Below are 20,240 nucleotides of genomic sequence, written 5' to 3'. Positions count from 1 at the left end.
GTCTAATCAATGTGTTGTGTTGCTAATGCATCCTGAAATCCGTCCGTTTTACATCCTACACGGTCGAGGATCTAAATCTTGACATTAATTCAATACAGTGCGGACCTTAAGTGCACGAGAGATGGCTGAGAAGGAGAAAAAGGACCTCCTGTGAATCAGCGAGATCAGAGATAGACTAACACAGGTGAAAGAGAGATGGACCGAGGAGCATGGGTTGGAGACAGAGTGGAGCAAATTGGGGTGTAGATTAGAGTCTTCCCTACACTTTGGTAGCAGTGTGTATTGCTCATGGATCAGGTCATGTTGCAGTGGAGTGTTACCTTTACATCTCACTCTCTCTTCTGTACATCCAGTCTGCCACAGGGCAGCAAAGACTCAGGTCAGAGGTCAGGTGGAATCATGATAGGAATCAGGTGCAGTAATAGCCTTGTGATCAGGTGTGAAAGCTAGGGTTTGGAAATGGCTGTCAGACTAAATGAGACATTTTCCAGGTTGACGATTGACCCTTTATTGCAGTTTTTTATATTGGAATTGATCCTGTGTGTTTATGACATTTCTATAGCCCCTTTTAAACTGCCTATCCAAGGCAGGTTCACGCTAATACGCTGCCTCGCAGTGCTGCACAAGAAGTACCAAACTGGCAGGTGAGGTGATTCTCCTTTAAACCGCCTCCAGAGGCAAGTTCGTCCCACCGTCTGGACAAGAGACCCGTGATGGTGTTGGTCAGAAGAGGTGTAAATTTTGGTCACAGTTTATTGTGAGACCTACTACTGGGGTTGTTTCTCCTGAGGCATGATTCAAACACACTTCTCATACACTCTTCACATACTGAACAGTGAATGTGGTCAGTTTTGTTTTTGTGACACAGCTCAACCAGCCCACCATTATAATGTTAAACCAGACCCTAGTTTTACTCCAACGCCAACCCTTTTTTTGTTCATTGGAACAGTTTGTTCATCCCTGGTAGCGTTTCTCCTCCAGCTTCTTATCAGCCACAGATTGCTGCTGCTGGAAACTGCATCTGTGACCGTGATCCTTTATGATCATGTTGTACTCCGTACTCAATTCTATTTGAGTCCAAATTCTGCCCTGATGTGTCATATTTGAGATGTTTTAGCAACAATGCCAAAATCACTGTAGCAGTTAATCATTCAGATTCATGTTGAAATGTTTAATTCCTCTAATACTTTGGTTCATGACTAAAATAAATGACATTCGCATTAGCCTCAGCTGTACTGATGTGGTTGAATTGTGGAGGACGACATGTCTGCGGCGTTCATCCTCAATCACCACCAGCAGCAGTGTAGAGGACAGACAGCCTCTGCACAATCTGTAATTGCAGACACAATACATATCACATGGCTATTGTTAGACAGCCGTCGTCATTGTCATATCTCAGACACAACATTTCCAGCCAGTGGCACGACGTCAGACTGCTGACTGGCAGGGGATTAGAAAGCTTGCAGTGAGAGTTGAGCTTCTGCAGCAGACACTGTGATGTCTTTGTGGTTTCTTTTTATTTCTTTATTTATTTTTCATTTGTTCTTTTTATACTCATGCGGAGTGTAATTGTGTGAGGTTGCGATCTGACTAGCATATAGAGTATTGCTGTCAGAATTGTCTGGCAGCAATCACAGCCAGGAATTCACACTTTTTCGTCACGCTGTGCTTCTAATGTAAGAATCCTTATACTACTCAGCTGTAGTAGTAAAGAAGTGCCTCTCGAGTCAGAATGAGACTAATCTGGACTTGGTCAGAAAGAGATGGAAATATGTCACCTGTGTCATTATTCATGTCTTTACACATGAAACACTCTCCAGCTTGACTCTGTTGGTGCACTGCTGCCTCAGCTGCATGCTTGATCTTGTGCCAGTCACTGTGGCATTCAGCTGATACCTGGCTGTCTTCCATCAGGGCCATGGACAGACTATCAGTGTCTGATTGATTGTAACAGCATTAGTGTACAGGATAATTTATCATCCAGCAGGCCTGAGGGAGGTCTGCACTGTCAGCAGCAACCTCTGACTCCTGCATTTGCTTGCAGCTGGTGAGCACCTGAATATAAAGGTGTTGACAGAGAGTTTCGGACAGTGTGTAGGACATGCACGATGAACATGCATATACAATAAACTAAAGTGCTGGTATCTGAAGCAGTCATGCTGGCAGCATGGTGTGGGTCATACATGTGTTCATGTTACTAGTGAAGTTTGACTGATGTGTGTGTGTGTGTGTTTTCCCAGTAGCCTTTATTTTGATACATGTTGTTGAATGTGGCCATTTCCAGTTCTGCTTCTATTCGTGGAAAATGACTGAAAAAGCTTTTTCAGTCTTGAGGTTAAGCCTCCATGTTGGGTCATTTTATATGTAAATAAGCATGAAGGGTTTTGTGTTTTGCTGCAGACAGGCCTTCATCAGAGCACCATGGTGAGTGTGTTACCAGCTGCAGGATTGTAACAAGTAGAAAAAGGCATCACAGTAAGTAAAGATCCAGAACACAATTGAAACAGGGTTTAAATAGACTTTATATTTAGAGGAAAACCATTTGCACTGATTTGAATTTCATCTCAGATTTTAGACAGTTGGTCACATAAAAGGAGCAACTGCAAAGATGTCTACTGAGACTTTTATTTTCTGCATTCTGTCTCCTAGAAATTGTGTTACTATGCAACTTACAGTTAACCATAATGTTAGATATAAATCATTAATAAACATCAGTTTACTGAGAAAAGGCTTAGTTGACAAAACACAGAATGACACAGGAGAATTAAGTTGTGGCAAGTTTTAACCAATAGTATCCTTTGTTTCTTGTAACCATGACCATTACGTAACTGTAACTGTGTGTTTGTTGTTGTAACCATGATGGTGAATGTTAATGAAGTACTTATTTGTGACCAAACTATGATTTTACCCTAAAACTAACCAAGACCAAACCAAACCATGACTATTAACTGCATGTTTATTATAGTAATCATGACAACGGAGGTCTGGCATGCCATGGCCAGTGCTTTCGGCATATTCACTGTATTATTGTAACCACGGTGACTAAGGTTCAGTCTACCTGCCACCATATAAGTTATATTGATGAATGACTCCCATGAGGGCAGGAAACATGCATTTTTATCAATAGAATGAGGTAAAAGTCTTTTCTGACTTTGTTAAGTCAGTTTCACCTTCATGCACAATGTAGGTAATAAATAAATTGGCAGTTTTGCAATTGCCTGTGGTCACCGCGGCCAGGCAGGATGAAATCCGAGATTTAGTTATAGAAAGTACAAAGATGACATTGTTGCAGGGTATTCTCCAAATCCCACTGCAGGGCTGGACCAAGTGTTTAAGTCTCTCTTTGAAAATCACTTCAAGATGTCCTCTGCTCCCTCTTGTTTGACCTTTGCGCTCTTATTTTCCCTTTTCCCCCCTTTTTTGTGAGCTGCAGGAAGGTATTGACATATACCTTTGAATGCTCCTGTCTCCTGATCACGTGTTTGTGTGTGCTTGTGTTGTGAAAATTATATCTGAGCAGCGAGTAAAAAAAGAAACCTCTAACTCATAAGCAAATCACTTCCATAACAGATAACTTCATTGCCTTTGGGAAACTGATTAGGTAATCTGTTCATTGTCTAGACTGGGTTAGTGTTGCCTATGCCTAGTAAAAGTTAAGCTAAAGGCTTCATGACACCAGAGTCTCTCATTGTTGCCGACTTTCTTCACTTTGACTTCATATCTGATTTTTCTGGCTCTGGATCATCTGGACATGATACCAATCCAAACTGGCAAAGAGGAATTTAGGTGAATTGTGCAAAAGGGAAAAAAGGACTGTGGATAGTGCAGTGAAGAAATGATTTCATTCTTATTGTATTGTTGAGCCTATTTTGATGGTTTTTAGTACTGGTCATATTTCACATATATTGCATGTGGACCTTTGTCCTAACCCTCTCATACTACCCATTTGTGAGTTTGTTGTAAGAACACCCCTACACAGGCAGGCAGGTACAATGTTCATATTAGGGTTTGGTCATTAATGTCCTATTGCAGCTACTACTGCAGCTGTCCAAACAAGGGGATCAATAAAGGTTGTCTTAATTGTTGTGGAAATACTGTAAAATAGTTGAGACAGTTTTAAGGCTGTATCCCCTACCCCTACTGGCCATCTAATGATCCTTTTATGTCTGTCTCTACAACCTACCAAGAAAAATATCAGATTGTTTAGCTGGTAAAATCTTCACTATATTCACCTGGTGCTGGGATGGAACAAAAACGCAATATCAAAATAGCAAGTAAAGTAGTGTGATGGGGTAAAATACATTTATCTGGCATAGTGCTTTTGCTAAAGAGCAAAAAAAAAAAAAAAAACACAGTATAGAAGTGCTCATAATTAAGAAAGTCATTAAAGTTACTCAACACAGTTATTTCCATTTTAAAATGTCAGACTTTAGTGAATCCTTGAAACTGAAACGTCAGGAACGTCTTGAGGGAATTTCTTCAAAACTCATGTTGCTCCAGTTGTTGTTGTCAATGTGATGTCTTAAAGGAATGGCAGCACCATAAGGGAATTTATCCAGGTTATTTCTTCTTTCGTCACTTGGGGTCAAGGATGAACTGAACAGATTTTGGTGGTCAACGGTCAGATGTTTAGGTCACTGTGACCTCCTGGGGGGAATTTTATTACATCTGGTACAAACATCTGCTTGGACTTATGCATAAACTAATTAGAGAGGCATGCGTGAAAACTACAACATCACTGGTTAAGGCATGGTTGAGGCATACGACCGTAATGCAGTAACTCTGGTTTTACTTTAATTTCCAACTTTGTGACAGGAACTGCTTGAATGCACCCCTGAGGCTTGAAGAATAGTTGGTTTTGGGATATGTCTACTTGATTGATATGTCTCCTATTACAATGACCCTGCAGTATGTAGCTAAGGTCAGGACTGTTCCAGAGTGGTGAGGGTTAACTTAAGTTTAGAAACTTAGAAATGAATAAATGAATATCAGCAGTGTTAAAAATATTCACATGATAATCTGCTTCCCCATTCCATGAGCCCAATTTTAGTGTATAGCCTTTCAGCTCCAGTGAACTCATTAACTTTGAGTGCTGCACATGTGTTTCCCTCCATATGACTCCCACTGCAGTGGCTAATCCTGAATGACTGACTGTCACAGTTCAGGTTGTAGCCACTAGCCATGTTTATTTGGCTCTGTCAATCTGATTTGTGACAGCTGCCAGCTAATCTGCGTACGGTCGCCTGCGAATGCACGGGTCAGAGATTCTCCCAGTCTGAGGATGATTGCTGAGCTGAATGTGAATTGAAAACTTCTAACCCTCTGCAGCGTGTTCACTCAAGTCTCACTTTCCTCTGGAGGAGTTCATATAGAAGAGTTTTTAATATTACTGACTATAACTTACCATTCCCCCGAATCCCGAGGATTAGCACTATCTGTGTAAATGAGCTCGCCTTCTTCTGCAATCACTCACACCAGCCTCAGGGCCCTGAAGAGGTAATTCTGGGAGATGTAGTATTGAGTATATTAATAGATCCTCTAATAGTCCTCTTAGCCATCACAGTCAGCATGAAGCCCGGAGTGTTAGCACAGAGGCAGGGATAGGATCTCATTAGAATTTTGAGTGGTCTTTAATTAACCCTCTACTAATCGGCCCTGGAGAAACCTAATGGCTTAAATATTGCTGAGACATTAAAATGCAAATGTTGATGAGGAGCTGTCCTGGTGGGCCTCTGTCATGAAGCATGCTGTGATGATGGCGTAGGATGTGATGTCACATCCATCATGTTGAAGGCATCAGTGCTTCCCCCATGTGCGCCGCGGTTCAGTGTGTGTGCAGGCAGGAAATGGGCCCTGCACACCAGAAGAAGAGATAGAGGAAGGTGATAAGAAGAGTCATGGAATGAGATATAACTGTGAATCAGCCTGATGGTTATGTTGTGGGCTTAGAGGGTTAGGCTGGCAGTCATGCAGACTGCTCATTACCCTTGCCGTGCTGATCTTTGGCGAAGTGCAACGTATGTCTAAACCCCTGCTGGGCTGAGCCGTTCGCAACACCTAACAGACGGAAGGAAAAAAAAAATGTAAGTGTCTAGTGATGCTGCAGCAAAAAAGTAAAAACCTGTTTCAAATTCTACAAAGACACAACTGTAACCACAAAGGTCATGCCATTATTTAATGCACATTAGTTGGGATTGTGTTGTGCTAGAAATTTTTATGTATATATAAACACATTTTGCTATGAAAGTATGAATCAAACTATCTTTGTGTAGCTCAAAGTGTTCACAGTTGTTTGTTCACGTGCCCAAAACCACCTGTGTTTATATTTATGGCCGACTGGTGTCAGTTAGGAGCATAGACAGCACGATGTCTTTTACTCATGACCATAATGAGACTGTAAACTTAACACTGCCGTTTTCTGGATGGCTGTCAGTTGACAGTGGTGTCATCTATGAATGGTAGTGTGGAGCAAATGTTGGTTTGACTCTGGTTCCTTCTAGTCACGTTTTCCAAACAATTAAAAACATTCCCAAACTTTAAAGCTACTTTTTTTAGCCACACGGAAGCACAGACTGTAACCTACCACTTCCTGAGATAAATACAACTCTTTAGCTGCTAAATGCTCCACAAACATCACCAGCTAGTTTTTTTCCCCTTGGGTTGGTTAGTAGACAATAGAAAGGAAATGAGGAGGGTGAATGACAATGCAACAAATCCCTCACTCAACACACTGAGCACATTGTAATTATGTGGTTACGATTTAAACCACTGTGGGCCACCATGATGGCCCATGGTTGTTTTTTAAGGTAGTGGTAAACTAACTCTCTGGAACAAGGTTACCAGGAAAACCCCTGACCATGAAACCCCCCTCCAAATTTCATTGTGGTGCAAAGTGTAAAAAAATCCAAGCTTTAAAATGCATTTAAAGTCTTACATCCTTAATATTTACAGTTATATCTATATAGCTCCCATCCAACATCATCCTAAATTGGACAGCTTCTATTTGACAGAGCATGATCTCTCTGTGTTTTTTTCCATCGCTGCTTGCGTCTCACTGAGCCAGAGGAATTGATGTTAGCTCCAAATGTCACGGTAAATATTGCCGTTAATGAATGGCCTGTGTGTGGGAGGAGGAAGGAGAAATCATATCATGCTTTCTGACCTTTGGAGTAAAATAATTACTAGCACTGACCATTTGTTGTGATTAAGATTTGCAGTGACAAACCTAATGTAAGCTGATTGTAAGGATGGTGCAGAGTATGTAAGACTTTTATTATATATGTTCTATTTTCTACATAAGGCAGAAACACCTTTCTGTTCATCCATCCAACCATCCATTATCTAAACTGCATATCACGTTCAGTGTCGCAGGGGTGATGGACCTGATCCCAGCTGTCATTGGGCGAGAGGCAGGTTGCCTGTCTATTACTGAGCTGAAACATAGTGACAGACAAACATAACATACAAACATACTCTCATTCACACCTGCAGGCATTTTAGAATCACTAACTAACCTAAACTCCATATTTATGGACTGTGAGAGGAATCGTAGGTGGAGAACATGCAAACTCCACACAGTCAGGCCCCAGGTGACTGGAAGGTTCGAAGCCTTGCTGTGAGGTGACAGTGCCAAAGACAGTTCTGCCCCCATTCTGTTCTAAATAGTTAAATCACTTGGGCTCTTTCTTGGCCTTTGAATCACTATCTGTCTAACCGCTATTAGATTTATTGTTGTGAAACTGGGCACAGATATTAATGCTGCACAGGATGAATTGCAATAACTTTGGTGATAACATCATCAATCACATCTTCAGGTAAATTCAGTTCACTCAGGAAGTTCATCAAGAAGTATTACAAAATAAGAGGTACTGTGCAATGAATCTACTGTGTACTACAACGAACTGTAGAATAGAAATATCATATAGTTCAATATCTGAAACCCGTTCCAAAAATAATATGATATTGCAATGTTGCCAAAGAAGTGACATTTAAATGCACACAGAGAGAGGGACAAAAGAAGCAGGGAGACTCCTGTAGGTGGTGGGTGGCCGCACAGAGCTGGAGGCACTCTGCTCTCATGTTGATACTGGTGATTAAATAGTGTGCAGCAGCTGGTGCCTATATTAAAGCATCTAATCACCCTTGAATGATGGTGGCGGCATACTCCATCTCCTCATTCAAACCTCATTTAAATCAAAGCAACAAGCATAAACATGGATGACATGTGTTGGTGGGCCCCGGACTGCTTCGCTCCAGAAATGTGCCAAGTGCACAACAGAAAAATGTCAGAGTCTGAATATTTAATCAGCACTGCAACACATGCTGACATGACTGCAGAATGCTAAATAAACCGACTGCTAATTAAGCAGTTAGCTGGTTAACTCAAGTTTGATGGATTTGTGTTGGGCTGTGTAAAGGAGGAAAAAGGTGCAGTCAAATCAACTATTAATCAACCTCATCAACTATATTGTCTGTATCGCAATATGACATATTGTTATGGTGGAGATGGATTGCCATGATATATCTTTGAGAATTTGGTATGGCACAGTTCTAGTAGCCATATTGGTCCAAAATGTTGTTCTGTTCTGTTCTTGAGCAAAGAAGGTAGTCCTTGAACTACCTTTTGATTGCATTTCAAAACTAGCTACTTTCTTTTTACTTCTTTAAATCTATCTTTCCAATTGGTTGCTTTGATTTAAAAGTACCAAGAATAAAGTAACCCAAGGACCTCAACTCAGGAATAAACTGTGAACATACAACATAAAAGTGAACATTCCCAAGAGGAATGATCACTAACTCTGCTGCTGAGCTTAATTCTACAGGGCATTTTAGTTTCTCCCAGCTCATTCAAGCTTATTTGCCTCGGTACTGAACTTTCTAATGATGGAAATTCTTAGCAAAGATGGGTCAACACTGCAAGAAATTCAGTGAAACTCAACAAAAAATTGTAAAAAGAATATGGTTTGAAAAGATAATAAACAGCACTAGGAAAGAATGGCAGTGAAAAGCATGTTCAAAATGCAAAATTCAGTGATAAAGACCATTTGTATGTTCATTAAAGTGCATTTACTATTAAGCTTTTTTAGGACTGTTTTAGGCACTGCAGGGACATGAGGAATTTTGCCTGAAATTTAAAAATAAAAAATAAAACAAATGCAAACTTAATGGTCGAGATGTTTGATAAAAATTCCCATAAGGTAGGGCAACTGTGACTCAGTTGGTAGAGCAGCCATCCATGAACTGCAGGGTCAGTGGTTCATGGACGACTCGACTCCCGGTTCCTCCTGGCCACATGTTGAGATGTCCTTGGAAAAAACACAGAAATATCATCTTATATGTGCAGCTGTGTACCATTTGCCAACAATAGTGTAACAATACAATACATCTTTGCTATTATGACAGAATGGCGACGGATGGAGCAGTAAGTTTCATATTTGTCCTAGCAGAAACCACGGTTTTAAGTAAGTGTTAGAACCACTAACTCTTGAAAATGTAGCAAGATAGAAAGAAAGTTTGTCATAGTATATGACAAGTTAATGTGTGCATTTGATATACATATACGAAAATGTAGGAAGAGGGATGTGACTAAAGAGAAATAACAACTGTCAATGTAAAAAACATTAATACTTACACAACAGGGAGGACATAGAGGTCAATAATACGACCTTGTGTGTAAATAGTACACATGCAACTGCCTAAATTAGTTGGTGTTTGACACATTCAGTATCATCTGTGAACCTACGTTATGGGTACACTTAACTCACTCTGACTGTTAAATGTTTCTCATACGCCCAGTGAAATCAACTACTGCACATCACACGGCAGCACAATAAGCCCACAGAAGAGTGAGGCGGCCATATGACAATCTTCTCTTTTTTCTTCTTCTTCTTCTTCTTCCTCCTGATGCAGAAAGCCAGCAAAAGCTGCTTTGTTGACAAGCTCCCTTGCTGAATCTGGGTTGGCAACAAAGGATGTCTTTCATCCTTAGTGGCTGTGTTGCTATCTGCAGGAGGCTGCAACCTTCCCTTATCTAGCTCCAGATAAAGCACTTTGTCATTCAACAGTTTACCACAACCAAAGCCCGAGGATTCGACGCTTCTTCCACCTCAAATGGAGAGCTCTTTCAGCTATAGCTCTTCACTTTTATAGCACCAAAATTCCACGGTATTTTTATTCATCACAAAATGTATTTAGTTGTTTCACTCTTTGACTAAATTGTATATTGGTTTTGATCAGCAGATCAGTTTTTCAGTTATTTTCACATGAACTAAAGACACTACAGCCTGATTTTTGTTTGGACATTTCAGTCCTGTTTTTTATTTATTTCTTTTTAAATAATTTTTTTCTTTATTTCCAATTACTTTTAGGCCCATTTATATTTGATTTGAAAGGAAAGCTTAGATTAATCACTATCTTCATTTGTCCCAATATTTTAGATGCCCTAAAAATATTATAGAATTATATTGAAAAAGGCTGTAATCCCAACACTGTTCATCCAGTATTTTCAGCTAAACCCTGACACTGACATTAAGATCTTGAGATATTTAATGTTCACGTAGAAGAAGCACAAACAACATTCAGATTCATTTGTAGTAATGTTGAAGCACTCAATCAGCCACAAACTGTGGCTTTCAACTACTGTTCTCCCATTATTCAGGGTTTTGACTTAAAGGCATGGCAGTCAGACAGGGCATATACACACACACCTCACTGAAAAAACGAATTTCCCGCTCTGATAACTGAGAAACGCCTGAGATTATGTTTGATTTGTTCTCTGACTCCCTGTACAGACTGCAGCTGAATGTTCTCTGGTTCATGCCTAACTGTTAGGATTATGATTGAAAGTTTATTTGGAAGTCTTGCTGGGTGGGTCAGGAATTCTATCATTTATTTATTTCCCCATGCTTCCTCCCAAATTCCAATGTTCAGAGAACAAGGATGTGTCATGAGATGGTTCATGAGACTCTGGTTAGTCACATTATGATCAATGTTAAATAAATGGTGACTCTGTGTTGCACTGTTTCATATATAATGACTCAGACAGTGACACATTTTTCATCATTTTTACTCCACCACAGCTGATATTAAATGAAACAATCAAGGGCGGCTTAAGTAGAAGCTGTCAGGTTTGTCATGCTTTAGTTGATTCTAATTCCTACACTGTTCATTAGGTATTTTCGATTAAACCCCTGAAATTGCAACTGACAGACCACACTTTGAGCACATCTTCATTATTTCATTTCAAACCTAGTGTAGTGGTGTACGGAGGTAATATGATGATTTTGTTGCTTGTCAAATATGCAGTATATGAACCTGATAGGCCTACCGCTGCTACTGCTGTTGCCATTATTACTTTTTGTGATAATACTACTACTGGTCTCTAGCACTAGCTAGAACAACAATAACTTAATATACTTAAATTGTAAACATCTACATATCCGATTTGCTTTCAGTTTGTCATCCCATGCTGTACTTGTTCTTAGCTGATTCCTGACACTAACCACCATACTGGAAGCTTCTGGAAGGCAACATTTGCAGGAGATCTGCACCTCTCCAAAGCCCTAGCTGCTGATCTTTTAGTAGTGTTACAATCGAAGTTGGTGATGATGAGAGGGCACCCACTGTCTTAGGTCTTGGTATCTAAAGTAAATAGAGTTACTTTAGTTGTGTCCATTATGATTTAAGTACCACTCCAACTATCTGTTGTGAGACATGCAGCTTTGTTGAACACTCTATGAAGCCTGGCCAGCAGCTGTGGAATGTGTAGTTCTGTAAACAGTTAATTGATCTAACATAAAGGGGATTTCAGATGCTGTTTGATAATCAGATAAGTTCTTTTAAAGTATAAGTAAAGCACTTTACAGTGTAGTGTATATAGTGTGTACTATATTATAAACAGCGGCAGTGGAATTTTGTGGTTCAGTGGAACTGCTTTAGCTTGTGCGTGGCTCTCGCTCTTCTCTCCTTCTCACATTATGCTGAGCACTTAGGAGTTCATCTTCATCTTCTCCCCAATCACTGCATGTTTTCATGATGATATGCAGTGCCCATTTTACACCAGATGTAGTGATGTGTGTTCTTTCCAAATGGTTCAACATAGTTTCATCATTCCACAAAACATTTTGCCAATACGGCTGTAGAGTGTCAATGTGCTCTTTGGCAAACTTCAGGTGTGCAGCAATGATCTTTTTAGTAAGCAGCAGCTTCTTTCATGGTGTCCTGCCATAGGCACCCTGCTTGTTCCATGTTTTACGTACGGTAGACTCATGAATACAGAAAAAGAGGAAATTTTCTTGTCACTGTACATAACACTTCTCTAAACAAGAAACTCATTCATTACGTTATCTGTGTGCCTTTGGCAGCCTTTGCTGACTAGTGCCTGGTTGTTTATAAAGCCGTTAGTCATGAAATCACACAGTACAACAGATTTTATAAACAGCCAATCCCAATGTAAAACTATGCAGATCAGCCACAACATTAAAAACCTGGTGGTGTCATGTAGGTTAGCATGGGAATTCTATGTGGGCCATGAACAACTGTCACAAGACACAACTTGTTGCGTAGCCACAGAGCAGTCATAATGTCCCATCTGACCCCTCTGATTAAACAAATTGATTATAGTTTCTGGACATATTATTTTAGGAGAGTACATGAAAAAAGTCTTAAAGCTATCAATTCATCAGCAAGTCCAAGGTCTTTGGCTTATTATACCAGTTTTTATGAGGCTCATTGCCATCTGCTGGCCCTAATCCTGACTACACATCTGTAAATGTGTCTTCATTTACAGCATTAACATACAGCCAGTCAACACACACACACACAACCCCTTACACATGTCTCACCCAGAGCAGCTTTTTCCACTTTCTTGTCATCGGTATTCTCCCTTATTTAACTCCTATGGTAAATTAAGAGTCAAGCCAAGGTCAATCCAGCTTTAGATGTCACACTTGTACAGCACCATATGCCTTGAGACTTTGGCATTATTACAGGTTCACTACAGTAAAATGTAAGCGCTAATCTGAGCCTGGAGCCTTGTGCTTAGTGATGAATAGGGATTATAGTATTTCTTGAATTCTTCTGCTGCCATGTGCTCATGTTGTATCATCCTGCTCATTTGCATTCTGATGCTCATCAACAGCACAAAGCTGCAGTTTATCTCTCGCAGCGTGTAAACTGCACAACTGTTTGACCACCACTATGATGAACCCCTCAGGTTGACCCATTGTTTTATGAATTTGTCTTAAATTAATTGCGCTGCCAAGCTCATGATACAAAAATGTTTTCCAATAAGCATTTTGATTCCTCAGTCGCTGTGTTTGTGTGTTTGTAATTTGGTCTGCTCTTCAATTGATCTGTCGGGCCCAGAAGTGGCAGACAACGAGGAGCGCACTGCAGAATAACAATGACTGCGGTGAAGGAGCATGGAGCCTCTGTTTCTTGTGGAGAGTAGCCACAGGCGGCATCGGGATCCTAAATCCTAATACAGTCCAAACAGTGGGAGAGAAAGGCAGCACACAGATGTGCTGTCTGAATACCAGGAGAATTTAGGCCAGGCAGGGGTGCGAATATCGCTCAACATACTTGTCCACATGCACAAGCACACATGCGCACATAATCATACACCGACACGGAAACCCATATAAACAGCTGGAGCGGTAAGAGCAGCAGCTGGGTGCTTCATCCTCTCTAGGTCATTCAGTCGTCCGTCATGGCCAGCGTTAGGTGGATATGGTGCTTCGGCGGCATTATTCGCCTTTGTCCTTGTCAATCGATTGGCTCTTTTCTTCAACAGGTAGGTGCCAATTTGCTGCCTCTGAGCTTTTTTTTTTTTATTATTTACAAAGAGAAGTCAAGGTCAACAGCAGGCCAAAAACTCTGCTCCTTTAAACAATGTCACATTGTCGTGTGTCTGTGCCCGTTCAGTGGGTTACAGCCAATTACACCGTTCAGTCAGCATGTAGTGATGATGATGAAGCTCTGAGTGTGAACATGCAGGGCTCATTTTAATAGCCACCTGAGGTGGACCCTGGCTCTCTGCTCTCAGTCTGGACTGTTACAGTTCAAGTTGACCTCCTCTAATGGTATCTCTGTGGCAGTTTGTTGACTAAACACGAAGCTGAGTGACGGGTCTTAGTGGAGAAATTCTTACTTTAAGCGTTTCTATCTCGTAAAGTGTGTTTTTGCAACACTCTCATATTCTGAAGGTATTTCCTGAAAACAGTCTGGTTTGGTCTTTGAAAAGTATCATTTGAGACTGCTCTTATTAATAATGATTTCTTCTCCAAAAGCCAAAGCTGGCCATCTAACCCACGTTACAGAGAGTACTTGGACAGATGTCATTATTATAATGACTACATAAGACAAATATAATACGTTCTTTAAGGCGAGCTGATTAGAAAGTTGACTGTCATGGCAAGGTGGACCCAAAAGCAGACACTGAAAGCAGACAGGTGTAGAAAAATAAGTTTACTAAGACAACCTTTTTCACCTTTTTCACCTTTTTTACTTTTTTTTTTTGACTACCAATTTTTTCCACTTCCAATAATGACTATCATCATGGACTGAGGACAACGTGGAGGAGCAACACAAAGATGACTTATACTCTGTCAGAATTGTTTTCAAGAAGTATTTGTCAGTATTACATGACAAAAAAGGATATCATGAGTGTGCAGCCAGTTCTCCAACCAAACAGGACCTGCTCTGACATGTCAAAATCAAGACAAACATTTCCAGCGAAACTGATAGTGAGAGAGTGAAAGAAATGTAAGTCGAACACGTCTACACATTTCTGAGAGGAGGTCTAATTTTCCACCATGAATAATAGTGGACCCTGCTCATCATTCATTCTCTGTTTGTTATTAGAAACATTTTAGTCATCCTGTTTGTGGCTATTGGTGGTTCCAGCAAGTATGTTTTAATAAGAAGAGTGGTTTGATAAATGAAAATAAAGGGATAAAACTCTGGCTGTGTTTGCACGTGTTTGGACCCACAGGTGGATTTGCTACAGTAATACTGGAATATCCAGGTCAGAGAAATTCATCAGTTATTTGAGGTCACGGATGTGGACCAGGATTTACTCTCAATAATCGCGTGACTCAGGTGAATGAATCCTATTTTGAGGCTGTTTCCAGCTAAAGGAAAGGATTCTGAACCGTTGCATTGACCAGTCTCAGGTCAATGAACTTGAGACGCAGAGAAATATACATGTTTCCCAGTGATTCTTTTCAAGGAGGCAATGTGGTCGTAACCAGGAGTTTTTGGGTAAATGCGGGATCAAACCACTGCAGGATCTGCCAATGAGCCATGGTGTTGTATTGCGTGACAAGATCCTACATGGAATGTACAATGGACAGATAGCTGAGGTGGCTACACTAACAGACACCAACGAGACACTCATCATAACAGCACAAGAACTGGCAATAAAGGTCAAGTGAACAGAAGCAGGGGTCTGCCACAGCAGACAGGACCCCAGGTGCAGAATTTGCAAAGAGGCCTCAGAGACAGAGATTAGAGTACTAGCCAATCAACCGGACATCAGTGTAGTAGACAAGGAACAAACAGATGGAGGCAGTGGTGATAGACATAGTGGTTTTAAGTGACAAGAAGAAGGAGTAGAAGAAACTGCCTAAAACAGGAACTAGAGAAGTTGTGGAAAGTGAAGGAATAAGTGGTAGGAACGCTTGGGGCTGTGAGTAACCCCTAACAGGCACAACATCAGCTTTCTGTTTAGCAGACACTTTTATCCAAAGCGACTTACAGGGAACAAGGTCTTGCCTAAGGAGACCTGCTAGGATTCAAACCCCAGTCTCTCACATATAAGGTGGAATTTTTACCACAACACTATTTAGCATTGTTTAGAATGCAAAAAAGTGGTGCAGTACAGCTAAGATACTGTGCAAGATCCTCAAACTCCCATCCCCCCTGTAGAGGATTCAAGATTGAGGTTAACACACATGACTAACACAGGTAAACAGGGAGACACAGCATGTAATAAAGGCTAAAATATGAGAATACACTATGGTACTACAGTCCTTTTATCATACTTTCTTGCATTTACAGATCTGCTTTTCTGTTTCACTTTAGACAATAACATATTATTGCCCAATCAAACCCCTTTGACCAAAGTCCACTGAAACGAGTCTCTGATTGATAAATCAATATAGGTCATTGGCTGCTGTTTGAGTAGTGTTATGAGTTTTGAGATCACTGTGGTTGGATCGTGTGCAGTCTTTGGTCTTTGCACACTTCAGTAGTGTCCCAATATATGTGAAAACACAATGCACCATGCAAGTCAGAGATGTACATTAGAGAAGCTTGCCTGCATTCGTTATATAGAGGAGATACAGTAACGGACATTAAAAGTGACACTACGTACTATGACTTCTCTGTCCAGCTCCCATTTTCATTCTCTGTTCCTCACACATCCAGGTAGGTCATCTATTGTCACATTGCCTCATCTCACCTCTCCACCCCCCATGGTACCCTCAGTAGCCTGCATACACTGTGTGTGTGTGTGTGTGTTTTATCTGCTTCTAGAGAGTGTTTTGTGTGCAACATTGAATAATGAATGACCGAAAGGCATTAGGCACCGCCTCCCAAAAACCCCACCCCCACCCCCCTCCAAAACGCTTCCACACATTGAAACCCTGGGTGTGTGCGGGCTTCTTGTGTATGTGTAGATGTTCACGGACATAAATCCTGTTAAAATGCAAATAATATTGACATTCCTCTATGGTTTTAACTGACTGCTGTCTGCTGCCGCTTGCAAATTGATTGTGGTTTAGATCCAATCTGAGCCACCTTATTGTGGATTTCACACCTTCCTTCCCTTAATACAACACAGTAGACACGGTGCAGTTCCTGTAGCAACAAGCCTGTCAGTCAAGGTCACCCGTGATGGAGAGAAAGAGAGTGTAAGGGTAGAAACTGTGAGTCAAAAATGTGAACAAAGCAAAAGTCTGCTCTAATGATTTGCACTTTGCAGGATGTCAGAGCAGGACACACTGCTCCTGCACTATCTTAACCAATTAAATTTGAAGTGTTTATCACTACATTCATGATTTTTTTTGTCATACATTCATCGTCCTTCACCTAGTGGTTGTGTTTTTTTACACTATCAGAAAAGAAAAAGCAAGAGTATCCATGTGTCTCCTCTCCGCAGTGCTGTTGGACTGCGGAAGTCATGTTAAATATGCTCAATAAAACATCATCTCTCTTTCCTGTCCTACTTTCCTAGCTTCCTGCAAATCACTTTCTGATGGGAGACAAATGGTAGTGATGAAAGAAACCTAATGAGTAGGCCATGAAAGGGATTAGTTTTAGAGCACTAAGAAGAAGATTAACAAAACAGATGTTAGTTTCAATGTTTATCTGTCAGGTGCATAGATAAAATGTATTCCTTTTACCTACATAACAGATGTACAGTGGGGATGCTTATACTAAATAGTAATAATCAATAATAATCAATATTCTAAATAGATTGTGTTACTGCATAAATGGAATCAGCAGGCTAATCACATTACATATTCATTATTGATGTTCATGTGCATGTCAGTAATTGAAGATGTATTACCTTTTTAAAAGAGAACATGTTTTTTTTTTTAAGCTAAGCTTTTTTTAATATACTCTATAGTATTATATAGGTTGCTGATGTGGCATTATATTAGTATTAAAGCACTGAGCACTCTTACTGAGTCTATAGAAAGAGTTTCTATTCATTATAATGACTCTCAGAGCTGCAGTAATTGAAAATACGCTGCACTGTGAGGAATCCTGTGCAAGAGTTTAATGCAGTTAATGTAAATGTACTGTAAAAGTAGCAATTTAAAGAATGAGAAACCCAGGATGTTGCTCAGTGTCGTACATCTTTTATGTTCTCGTTTCAAAAACAAATTCTACAACTCTATAGTCTCTTTCACCTTCATATCAAGGCGCTTTTTATGCATCTGTTGTGTTCTGCTGAACTGTGCTGTGGTGCATTGGTTGCCATGGTGACAGCTTGTAGTTGTCATGAGGCAGATGTCAGGTCAACAGTTCACTGCTCCCACTGTCTCTACATGTATACTATAATTGGCACTGCATGAATTGTTTAATATATTACACCTATAACACAATTCAGCACATTGAGATACTGTTTATGTAAATGTTTTCTCACTAGTTAAGACTGGAGTTCCTAATCTGTCAAAACTCCAACCAAATCAATTCTTGCTGGTATTTGTTCCAGTTGCAATCTTGCACTTTTTAGTTGGACACTACTGAATGTATAGGTATCACGTTGGCTTGTGTGAATGTGAGTGCTAATGGTTGTAGGTAGGTATACTGTCTGGTTTGGATTTAGAAACCCCCCCATGACCTTTAACAGGAAAAGTAAAAAAGGCATGGTAAATAGTGTAGTCCAGAATCCAGTTCTCAAACTACAGCATATTTTCAACCAAGTACATGAATTAGTAATAAGACATTACACACAACATACAAATGATATTAGATGTTTGTATATGGCAAAAATATGTGAACCTTTAGGATTGTTTCAATCAGAGATCATCAGGTTGATAATAAGGTGAGTCTGGAATGACCTGCACTAAAAGTATCAATATCAAGTACAGGTTTGTGGAAGTGTGTTATTGCTAGAATAAAGGTGTTTTCTAAAGAACTTTCCTAGGCTGGAAAGGGTTCTAGCAATATCTAGACTGGACTAGACTCATAGTTCATCATAGTTCCTCTTCAAATGGGTAACATTCAACATTTTTACCCTACCCTTTGTCAACCGACAAAGATCATGGATGTAAAATAGTACATGACATCACAAGCAGGGGCTAATACCATTGTTCCACCATCAGGAGAACATTGAACAATAACAGTGTGGATAGCACAAAGAGTTGCAAGGAGGAAACAAAATGTCCAAGAAAAGCATTTTAGCCTTTCTACAGTTTTCTCAAGGTCATGTGAACTATCCTGTAGGCTGTTAAAAGAATGTTCTGAGAATACATGAGACCAAAGTAAAACGTTTTGCATTGAAAGAAAGTGTTGTGGCTCTACATTTTAGCATAGGAACATTACTCAACCTGTAAAACGTTGAGGCAGTATCATGATTATGAGCTGTTTTGCTTCCTCTGAACCAGTAGAGGTTAGGAATCATCATGTTTTACAAGCACATTGTACAGGAAAATGTCAAAGTATCCATCCATGAATTGAAGTCCAAAGAAAGTGGACCATGCATACACATCATATTTATTCTTCCAAAGAATAGGAAAGCAGAAGAAATGTAACGTTTTGGAATGGCAAGTTAAAGTCCTGACCTTAATTTTATTGAAATGCTAGTGAAAGGACCTGAAGCAGGTAGTTCACGGAAGAAAGGCCACCAGCATCCTTGAGTTGGAGCTGTTTTGTAAGTAATAGTGGACTAAATTCCTTCCGAGCTGATGTGCGAGACTTATACATTACCAGAAACATTTAGTTGAGGTTATTGCAACAAAAGGGCTCAAACCAAGGGCACAAATACACAAACCTGTCTCACACACACACACACACACACACACACACACACACACACACATACACACACACACACACATACACACACACACTTACACACACACAAAACATTCTAGAAGAATAAAATTAAATCAGAATTCATTTTTGGTCATCTTTATTCAAAAAATAAAGTAAAGAAAATAAAGCAAGGCAATTTGCTATGGATATGTATCCATGGAAACTGTCCATACAGTAGGAGTATATGTATATATGTATAGCAAATAGATCTGTGACCTTTGACATTATGGCTGATTGGGCTCAGTAGTGTAAGAAGTGATTTGAAGCCACTCTAGTATTTAAAAAAAGGTTTAGACTGAAGATAATATAAAATATATTGATTAAATATAAAAAGTGTATGTCTAGGGCACCAAGTAGAATAATCACTTCAGCAGAACCAATGATGAGCGTATGTGTGGCTATGTGCTACATAAAGTATTTAGGTGTGCTGGTACTGAATTTCTTTTGCTGAAAGAGGTTCTCTTACGCCGTATTTAAAAAAAATTCAATTTTTATGGCAGTATTCCAAGGAGAGACTTTGACTGATGGTGTATTTCTATTATCCTATCTTAGAATCTCGTAGCAATAGCAAATGCTATAGGTTGTCCAGAAATCCAGGTCAAGTCCAATCTTTTCTCTGAGCTTACTTCAGCTTCACACTGTAGCATCAGCTGCTTGCTGCTGCTGCAGCATACACTGCTTGCTGCTTGCTT

At 40.0% G+C, this 20,240-nt stretch overlaps 1 protein-coding gene across 1 annotated transcript in view; it reads left to right on the top strand.

Annotated features, from left to right (window-relative positions):
- The window catches only part of cdk14 (cyclin-dependent kinase 14), a 136,251-nt gene that overhangs the window by 11,551 nt on the left and 104,460 nt on the right, over positions 1–20,240 (top strand). The gene's annotated exons all lie outside the window — the stretch shown is intronic.

Source organism: Anabas testudineus, chromosome 16 (genome assembly GCF_900324465.2).
Source record: "Anabas testudineus chromosome 16, fAnaTes1.2, whole genome shotgun sequence".
Classification (NCBI taxonomy): Eukaryota; Metazoa; Chordata; class Actinopteri; order Anabantiformes; family Anabantidae; genus Anabas; species Anabas testudineus.
The sequence above is the reverse complement of the archived record's forward strand: the minus strand, read 5'-3'. Positions and strand labels throughout refer to the sequence as shown.